Source organism: Zingiber officinale, chromosome 9A, assembly GCF_018446385.1.
Source record: "Zingiber officinale cultivar Zhangliang chromosome 9A, Zo_v1.1, whole genome shotgun sequence".
Classification (NCBI taxonomy): Eukaryota; Viridiplantae; Streptophyta; class Magnoliopsida; order Zingiberales; family Zingiberaceae; genus Zingiber; species Zingiber officinale.
The window spans coordinates 132,024,853-132,034,282 of NC_056002.1; the positions used below are offsets into that span (position 1 = coordinate 132,024,853).

Here is a 9,430-nt window from a genome sequence, read left to right on the forward strand (position 1 = left end):
TGTTCACGAACGCTTGGTTCATTTACAGCCCTAATTGTAAACTTATTATACAACAACAATCACAAGAATCATTGAATGTAATTCTCTTGTATAGAGAGAATTCTAATAAAGTTTCGGTCTTTTTTTTGTGGGGCAGGCACGTCGCCGAACCATGATAACTATTCTTCTTCTCCTTCCTCGTGTTTGCTCTTCTTTTCTATGTCTTTGTCTTGTTGATCCGTGTAATCTCTTCCTCTTCTTCCGAACCATCAAGTTAAGAGGTGTTGCCCTCTTAACAAGAGTGAATATTAACGATTCATGTAGATGAAAGAAAAAACAATATGGAGTGCAGTCGTCATTCCTTACAAACATTGTATGATCAATCTTGTCAGAGACGTATTATGATCAATCTCAAGATGATTTGAATTATTAGCTAAAGGTGCAGTTAATTGATCCATTAAGTAAAGATAGAGTAGTGCTCTTGTAGATTTCCATGGGAAATGCCTGATATAATATAGCAAACACTGAATTGCATGGAAAAAAAATGCTAAACATATAAATGAATTCTATGGGCAATACAATGTACAATATGAGCATCTATTCAGACATCAAGCAAATAAATGGCCATAAATTTAGCAGAAACTAAACAATTATCAAGAAAAAGGATATCAATAAGGTTCACCTTTTGACTTGGAAACGTATCACACTTCCGGTTATAATGACATGATGTTTGTGAGAGGAACTAGCAAAAACTCCTTCACCATGTTTATGTAACGGGGAAAAGACAACTCTAGTGAACTAAGACAATCAGATACAAGGATTTAATGTGCAATACTAGGATAGGGTATCAACAGATAATCATATATTCTCATGAAGCCAAAAAAAAAAGTGACACGTCAAATGTGATTATGTTCTTCATAGCATTTAAAAACCGTCCTATGCCACTCAACGCCAATAATATTCATGGTCTTGAGAGATGACTAAAAGAAAGATACTAATTTTTCTTTAGTTAGGAATTGCCCACAGGAAGCATGATTAGCACAGTTCGTATAACAGCTGGTAGGAGCAGTTTATTGCTTGGTACAGTCTCAATGGATATCAAGGTTGTTTTTATGCATTTTCTTAGTGTACTAGAGCAGTGCAACAAAATGTTGAGCTTATTCTTGGAATACAAATAATATGTTGTCGGAAATTTTTAGAAGATTTAGTTGAATTCACATAGAATTTAAATTCAATTTACAGTTGAGCTGACCTGAGCAGATAATCTCAGGCTGTCAGTAGGGGCTGATTTTTATCTAAGTGTCAACCTCAGAGTGACTGAGTCAGCAGAGCGTCCGAGCAAAGAGGTCGGTCGGACGAGGCAGATAGACCTAACAGGAGAGGCCGGTCGGACAAGGCAGACATGCCTAACAGGAGAGGTCGGTCGGACGAGTCAGAGAGGACAAGCAAAAGAGGCCGGTAAGGTTGAGCAGACAGACCGATCGATAGACAGGTCGGGCTGTCAGAGAGGTCGGCCAGGTCAAGCAGACAGGCCGAGTGAAGTAGACAGGTCGGGCTGTCAGAGAGACTGGCCGACCGGGCCAGCTGACAGGCCGGGCGAAGATCTTGAGTGGACAGAGAAGTCTGTTGGTCTAACAAAGAGACCGACTCGGCGAGCTGAGTGGTACCCGAATGTTACCACGGACACTCCGTCGAGCAAGAAATGCACGACAGAGTAGGAAGAAAAATGGAGAGTCTTTGCTTTGCTTGCTATGTGTTCTCTGTCTATGATCGGAGCCTCCTTATATACGAGCTTGGATCAATGACCAGAGTTAATGATCTTAATGGTCATTATTAGCCGAGCAGTGAAATGACCGATTTTATTCTGCATTAATCTCTTGGTTCAGTGCAATCCGAGCCCTGGATTTGCAGGTCCCCCTGCGCACCCACGCGTGAGAGAGAGTCTCTCCCCATACATTTGTTCACATCCTCAATGTATGTAAATCAATATAAACCAACAAAAATGCCTTGAAACTTTCAATGTGGGACTAAAATCTCATTCACAATGGAACCTCTTTCCTCTTCCATTTCTTCTCTATTCACTTATTCAACACTTATCGATAGTGCAATTACATTGATCGGCAATAGTGAATGAGAAACCATTTGTTGGTAGACATACAAGGTTGTTTTGATCCATCAGATGAACATTATATTCCTAAGAATAATGATGTGGAAGCTTATTGATATATCCACCAAAACGATCTGATTAAACAAAACAAACCCAGGTATGAAAAAACTAAAAGTAGAAATTGTTGAATATGTGTGAATGGAGAAGAGGTGGAAGAGGATAGAAGTTTCATTGTGAATGAGATTTTAATCTCACATTGGGAGTTTCATAGTATATTGGTTGATTTATATTAATTCATATGTATTGAGGATGTGAACAAATGCATGGAGAGAAGCTTGATCTCATGCGTGGGTGCGCAGAGGGGTGTAAATTTAGGACCTGGATTACAATGGACCATGTTGACTCGTGTACGAGCACGACCTGCGCACATTGAATGTCGGACCAGTCGAGACAAAATTTATCCAAGTGGCACTACAACAAATTTGACTTTCCGCAGCGTGCAATTATGTTATCCGCAACGCGCATCGCACGCTGCACAACTGCAAGCTGTTAAAAGTCATAAGACATCAACAGCGCACGACGCATGCTGCAGTTAAGAGCATTTGCAGCGCACAGCGCATGTTGCAGTTAAGAGCATTCGCAGCACTCACTGTGTGCTGCAGTTAACATCATTCGTAGCATGCACTGCGTGCTGCGATTAAGAGCATTCATAGCACGCAACACACGCTGCGGTTAATAACATTCACAGTACGCAGCGTGCGCTGTGATTAAATTACCATACAATTACCATTAATATTTATTTAAAATATATAATTCAAATTTAAAATTTAGACATCATCACAATTTATCTCGTCGCTAAATTAGACACCTTCAATATGTTTGAACTTTGATATGAAACAATAAGAATACAAGCTGGAACTTAGAATTACTCATGAAAAGGCAATAAGAATACAACCCTTTGATATGCAATAATAATGATGAAAATAAGGTATTACTCATTAACTGATAGTTATTGTATAGAACAGATTACAAATATCTCATTACACTAACTCATATATGTAAGTTAAAACCCTATTGAATATGTTTGGCTAGCCACAATACAAAGTGCAGATTGACATCATTTCATTGACTTCTGGTTCTTGTAAGTCTAGTGCATTAGTTTGGTCCATAGGCGATCCATGGTCTAGGTATCTGTCAAAATCATTGACTTTGCCTACAATGAAAATCAAATTTCATATCAACCAAATTTGAGAAGTAACACACTTTCTACAACCAAACAAATAGCAACACTACAATATTGGCAAGAGCTAATTTTAAAAGAAGGCTTTGACTACAGAATTATCACAATTGAAAAATACCTTTTCAAAGCCCATAGCTACTAATTTCTTGAGCTCCTCTTCAAAGTTATCAAAACCTTGCAAAATTTAATAACATAGGTTTCTACTGCCAAAGGAAGATAACAAAAAGAAACAGAAAATTTGTACGATGGGTCATGAGACATAACCTGAATGTTTGCCGTTAGTTCAGAACCCACTTCAGTATCTAGAGACAAATGCCTAAATCAAAACAATATAAATGAAAATAGTTCCATAAACTGTCATTCAGAATACAAGTCTCCTCTAGCCAGTATTCACCTAAACTTTGTAACCATACAAGTGGGGAAAAAAAATGAATATGTTGTTTTAGACGTCATCAACCACAACTGAGATTTATACATAGAGTTTAATAGAATCTTCGAAGCATATCTAATAATCCGGTGAGTATTTTATTCACACAAAGATTTAGAATTTAATAGAATATTGGAAGCCTATTTTATTTTAGGAAATCTTGGATCCTCTTATGACTATAAACACATACATCCTCATAAATTTAGTAGAATTTTAGAATAGTCTAAATGCTCTCCTTAAAATAAAATTGGAAATAAGTGGTAATTGTAAATTCCAAAATAACCTTTAAAAGAGATGAAGTATTATCTGGCATAATATCTTGTGTATACTTTTATGATCATGGAAAAATAATAATATTAAAGTGCTCATTTTCCTGATGAGGACCTCATCCAAATGTCAAGCTACATTTCAACTCACAAATACTAATATTTGGTTGCTTACCTCAACCAAAATCAAGCACATAGAACACCATAGCAAATTGAGTTTGACAATAATATGTACAAAAAAATATCAATAAGGAAGACAATAAAATTTTCACTTTTTAGTGGTCTCATGAGGCCTAAAGAGTTTGAAGATTTTGGTTATCCTTTTTGATTTTTGATGAAATGTTTTAATATTAAATCAACACATTTTATGATTTGACAAATTTATGAGTGTGCAGATAATGTGATTTTTAGGTCCTATCATACTTATGAGAATGTGCTACAGTTTAGCATGGACTTGAATGTGAGATAAGTCTTATAAAACTATCGAACAAGTTACGAAATTATCAAGCGCGAAGGATTGTCATTGAACCAAACACATTGTGAACCTACACCAAATTGTGAAGTTGTAATTTGGATAAATAATGTATTGATGTATGATAGTATAATTGGAGATTAGAGTCACTTGAAGTTTATTTATTTTTCAAAGCCTTTGACTTAGCAGTATCATTGTTACTTAGTAGCGTCATTGAATTGAGCCCTTCATGAACTACATTATGAAGTAACGCCGACTACTCCTGGTTCCTTTGGTAGGGACTCGAGGATTGATAGCTTAAAAATCTCGTAAGCAAATCAATGTGAAATTGAGAAAAAAAAATACCATATAAATAAAGGAACAATCATAGCTTAGAACCCTAATCTTCTCCAATGGAGAAAATATGTGACCTGAAGCAAGAAGGTAAAAAACTACTGTTGAGCCAGTAGTCACAATACATTGAACATCGACATGCCTATCTATGGTTCCTCACATGAATTGGGAACAATTCGAAAACTTCAAAATTCAAGAAAGAAGTGAGCAAATAAATGAAATTCACCACACAAATTCTAGGAGTAGTTGAAAAAATACACATCCGCAGAATCAAAAAGAGGGAGAGGTACATGCATACAAGTTTTATCCAGTCGTGTCAGAAGTGGATGACGATGAGGCACCCCTCCTCCAAGATTGCATGATGCACCACCCAAACTGAGTGGAGATGCGGCAGAAGGTATGACATCCGCACGCCGCAGGGATGAACTCTTTCCCTTGCCTCCTCTCTCAGATGCCGACTTTTGGATTATCGAAATAGGGCGAAGGTGGCACCCGGTTGGGAGTAAGAGATCTTGAGCACGACCTCCACATCCTATGAGGAGATGCAGACACTAGCTTCGTAAGGGAGCGATTGACGGAGGAAGGGCTGGAGGAGGCAAGGATCTCGCAGAGAACATGAGTGGAGGCTGGCGAAGCAACAGAGGGAGAGAGAAGAGGGCGATGGTGATAAAGTAGTAATAGAAAGAGATGAGAGTAATAATAAATCTTGTTCATTGAAATTTGTCCTAAGAACAATACAATATATAGGGTTTAAATAAGTACTCGGTCAATTAACCAATTAACAAATAATAGAATAATTCTAAAAATTATTCTGAGAATTATTCTAATAATTATAACTGAATTATTAGAATAACCCTAATACTTAATTTGATTTGACTTGGTAATTTGATCCGGTCAATCTGGATAATTATCTTTTATCTCTATTACCCCCCGACAAACTTAACGGGAGATCTCTAACGTTGAGTTTGCTTGCTAACTTGTTGAAACGGTGTCTGGATAATGGCTTAGTAAATATATCAGCGATTTGATCTTCAGCAGAGATATAAGAGACAGATAACTGTTGAGTTGCCACACGTTCACGAACAAAATGAAAGTCAATTTCTACATGTTTTGTACGAGCATGGAAGACCGGATTTGCTGAGAGATATGTTGCTCCAATATTATCGCACCAAATTTTTGGTGCAATATTTGATGCAAGATGAAGTTCAGAAAGAAGTGATTGAAGCCAAATAATCTCAGACGTTGTATTTGCTATAGCTTTATATTCTGCCTCAGTGCTTGAACGAGATACCGTAGGTTGCTTTTTCGAATTCCATGAGATAAGATTTCGTCCAAGAAATATCGCATATCCACTAGTAGAGCGTCTATCTTCAGGAGAACTAGCCCAATCCGCATCACTATAAGCATGTAAATCTCGAGACGATTGGCGATATAGAAGAAGACCATGTAGAATAGAACCTTTGAGATAGCGAAGTATTCTTTTTACATTATCCCAATTTTGTTCAGTCGGAGCATGCATGAATTGACAGGCACGATTTACTGCAAAAGTAATATCAGGCCGTGTGATAGTGACATATTGTAAGGCTCCAACAATGCTTCGATAAATCTGTGGATCAGACAGAGCAGGAGAAGATGAAGATAGAGAGTTGTTTACAGCAATTGGTGTAGAGACCGGACGTGCCCCATCCATTTTAGCTCTTTGAAGAAGTCCAGTAATGTATTTGCTCTGAGAGAGAAGATATCCATCCTCATGTGGAATAAGCTCAATGCCAAGAAAAAATCGAGCAATGCCCAAATCTCGAGTAGGAAATTCTTGATTGAGAAGACTTAATAAAGTTGTGATACCTTTGTGATCATTACCGGTTACCAGAATGTCATCCACATAAATAAGAAAAAAATATCATAAATCCATCATTATTTTTGTAAAATAAAGACGAGTCGGTCTTTGATCCAGAAAATCCTTGAGTTTGTAACCAATTAGATAATCGATGAAACCATGCACGAGGAGCTTGTCGAAGACCGTATAATGATTTCTTGAGTTGACAAACATGAGATGGAAATTGTGGATGAATGAACCCAGGTGGTTGCTCCATAAAAATAGTTTCCTCAAGATGACCATGGAGAAACGCATTTGAAATGTCTAATTGTCGTACGGGCCAATTAGAACTAACAGCTATTGATAACAATAGTCTGACAGATGTAATTTTGATGACTGGGCTAAAAGTGTCATTGAAGTCAATACCTGGTTGTTGACTAAATCCTTTGGCTACGAGGCGAGCTTTATGTCGTTCAAGAGAACCATCAGCTCGATGCTTAAGACGAAATACCCATTTAGAGCCCACCACATTCATGGAGGGAGTACGCGGAACTAGGTTCCATGTTCCATTACGAAGAAGTGCATCAAATTCTATAGCCATTGCATTACGCCAATTTGGATCCTTGTTTGCCTGCGTAAAACAAGTTGGTTCAATAGATTTTGAAGAAACCAATAGAGCTCGAGGAAGGGGATGTCGAGTTGTTATTTGAGGGCATCGTGCATATATGTCACTTAAGGGAAGCATGCGACGAGGAGGACCATCATTCGAATCACTTGTTGACGAGGAGGAGGAAGGAAACTGACATGGTGATTCCGATGACGGACTTGTATTATTTGACGATCCAGAGTTAGAGAGCATATTATCCATAGCCGGCGAGGCTTCCAAGATTGGACACGGAATAGGTTCTACAACATTATTCCTCTCATCAGTATGCCCTGCTTTTAATGGAGTAGCCACTTGGGTCAATTCTGGTGATCTAGGAGAATTTGCAGAGAATTCTGGAGCAGAACCCAGGATGCCATCTCCTCTTGCATTTCCAGTGTGTCTAATTGGATGAGCAACCTGTGGTAATTCAGATGGGATATCAGGTGGGGGTAAGAAAGTACTACTGCTTGAGGATAGAGTTGTTGTTGTGGCTGCAAAACGATAGCCATGGTGCAAATTACTATAACCAAGGAAAACACACTGTTGAGAACGAGGATTAAGTTTATGTTTAGAATAAGGTCGTAGCCATGGATAACATGCACAACCGAAAATACGTAAGAAGGTATAGTTAGGAGACTGATTGTGGAGTTTTTCCAAGGGGCTTTTATGGTGAAGTAATGGAGTAGGGAGACGATTAATAAGATAAACAGCAGTTTGAACTGCGTCATCCCAAAATTTGAGTGGAACTGATGCATGATTGAGAAGAGCTAAGGCAGTTTCGATTATATGACGATGTTTCCTTTCCGCAGAACCATTTTGTTCGGGAGTGTGAGGACATGAGACTCGATGAAGAATGCCCAAAGAGCCCAGATGACGACTAAGCGCTTGATATTCTCCACCCCAATCAGAGTGGAGAGAGAGTATTTTTCGATCAAAGAAACGTTCTACGTGTTTTTGGAATTGACAAAAGATATCAAAAAGATCAGATTTCCGTTTCATGAAAAATATCCAAGTAAACTTGCTAAAGTTATCAATAAAAATCACATAATAGAGGAAACCTTGATTTGACAAAATAGGAGCAGGGCCCCAAACATCAGAGTGAATAAGTTCTAAAGGAAAACTAGACATATGAGAAGAAGAAACAAAGGGCAATTTATGACTTTTTGCTTTCAAACATGCTTCACAAGAATGAGATGAGGATGATAAAGATGTCGGTAGGCCAAACCGATTGATGATTCCTTGAACAAGACGTAGAGATGGATGACCAAGTCGTGCATGCCAGGAGGTTTTATTTGTGCGTTCTCCAACTAGAGCTTTGGCGGATGTAGGTTGAAGATAGTAAAGACCATCTCTAATTTCTCCTCTGAGCAGGGTGGTTTTGGTTGTGGGATCCTTCACAAGACAATAGTGAGGGTGAAATTCAAAAAACACATTATTATCAAGAGCAAATTGACGGACTGAAAGTAGATTTTTAGTGATGGAAGGAACATGAAGTGTATTGCACATGGAAAAGAGTCGACCAGATGAATGAAAAAATGTGTTTCCAAGGTGAGCAATTTGCAAACCTGAACCGTTGCCTACTTGTACAGTATCAGGACCATGATAGGAGGAGGCCTCTGTAAGAATGTCATAATCTGATGTAACGTGATGAGTTGCTCCAGAATCTGGATGCCATCCTGAGACTGAAGAATTTGTCGTAGGTACATAAGGGTTGCTTGCAAGAGAAAATGCCCCCGGGTGATATGATGAAGTTGAGGTTGATGCTTGAGATGTGGATGCAAAACCTCCAGTAAAATTTGGATCATATCTCTTATAACATTGATGAGCAAAGTGACCAATCTTGAAACAAATCTGACAACGTCCTCGTCCTCGTCCTCGGCCTTGACCTCGTCCTTGTCCTTGACCTCGTCCTCGACCTTGTCCTCGTCCTTGTCCTCGTCCTCGACCTCCTTGATTTCCTTGGTGGATAGTACTATCAGTCTTGCATGCCGTAAGAGCAATAGAATCTGAAACCCTTTGAGATTGTAATTGTAGAAGTATCTCATGTGAAGAGAGCAAGCCATGAAGGGTATCAAGTGACACTTGATCGATGCGAGTAGTTATGCTAGGAATAAAGCTATCATATTGAGGCCCCAATCCTGCAA

The 9,430-nt window shown here is 38.5% G+C and overlaps 1 long non-coding RNA gene across 2 annotated transcripts; it reads right to left on the bottom strand.

The window, feature by feature from the left end:
• Window positions 1-3,061: 3,061 nt before the first annotated feature.
• Window positions 3,062-5,528, bottom strand: LOC122021667. 2 transcript variants are annotated; one of them, XR_006122605.1, is made up of 3 exons: window positions 5,123-5,528; window positions 3,445-3,628; window positions 3,062-3,299 (listed from the first exon to the last, which is right to left on the bottom strand). It is a non-coding gene; the product is annotated as an uncharacterized LOC122021667 (long non-coding RNA). The 2 variants fall into 2 exon arrangements; XR_006122604.1 differs by having other exon boundaries at window positions 3,445-3,642.
• Window positions 5,529-9,430: the final 3,902 nt, after the last annotated feature.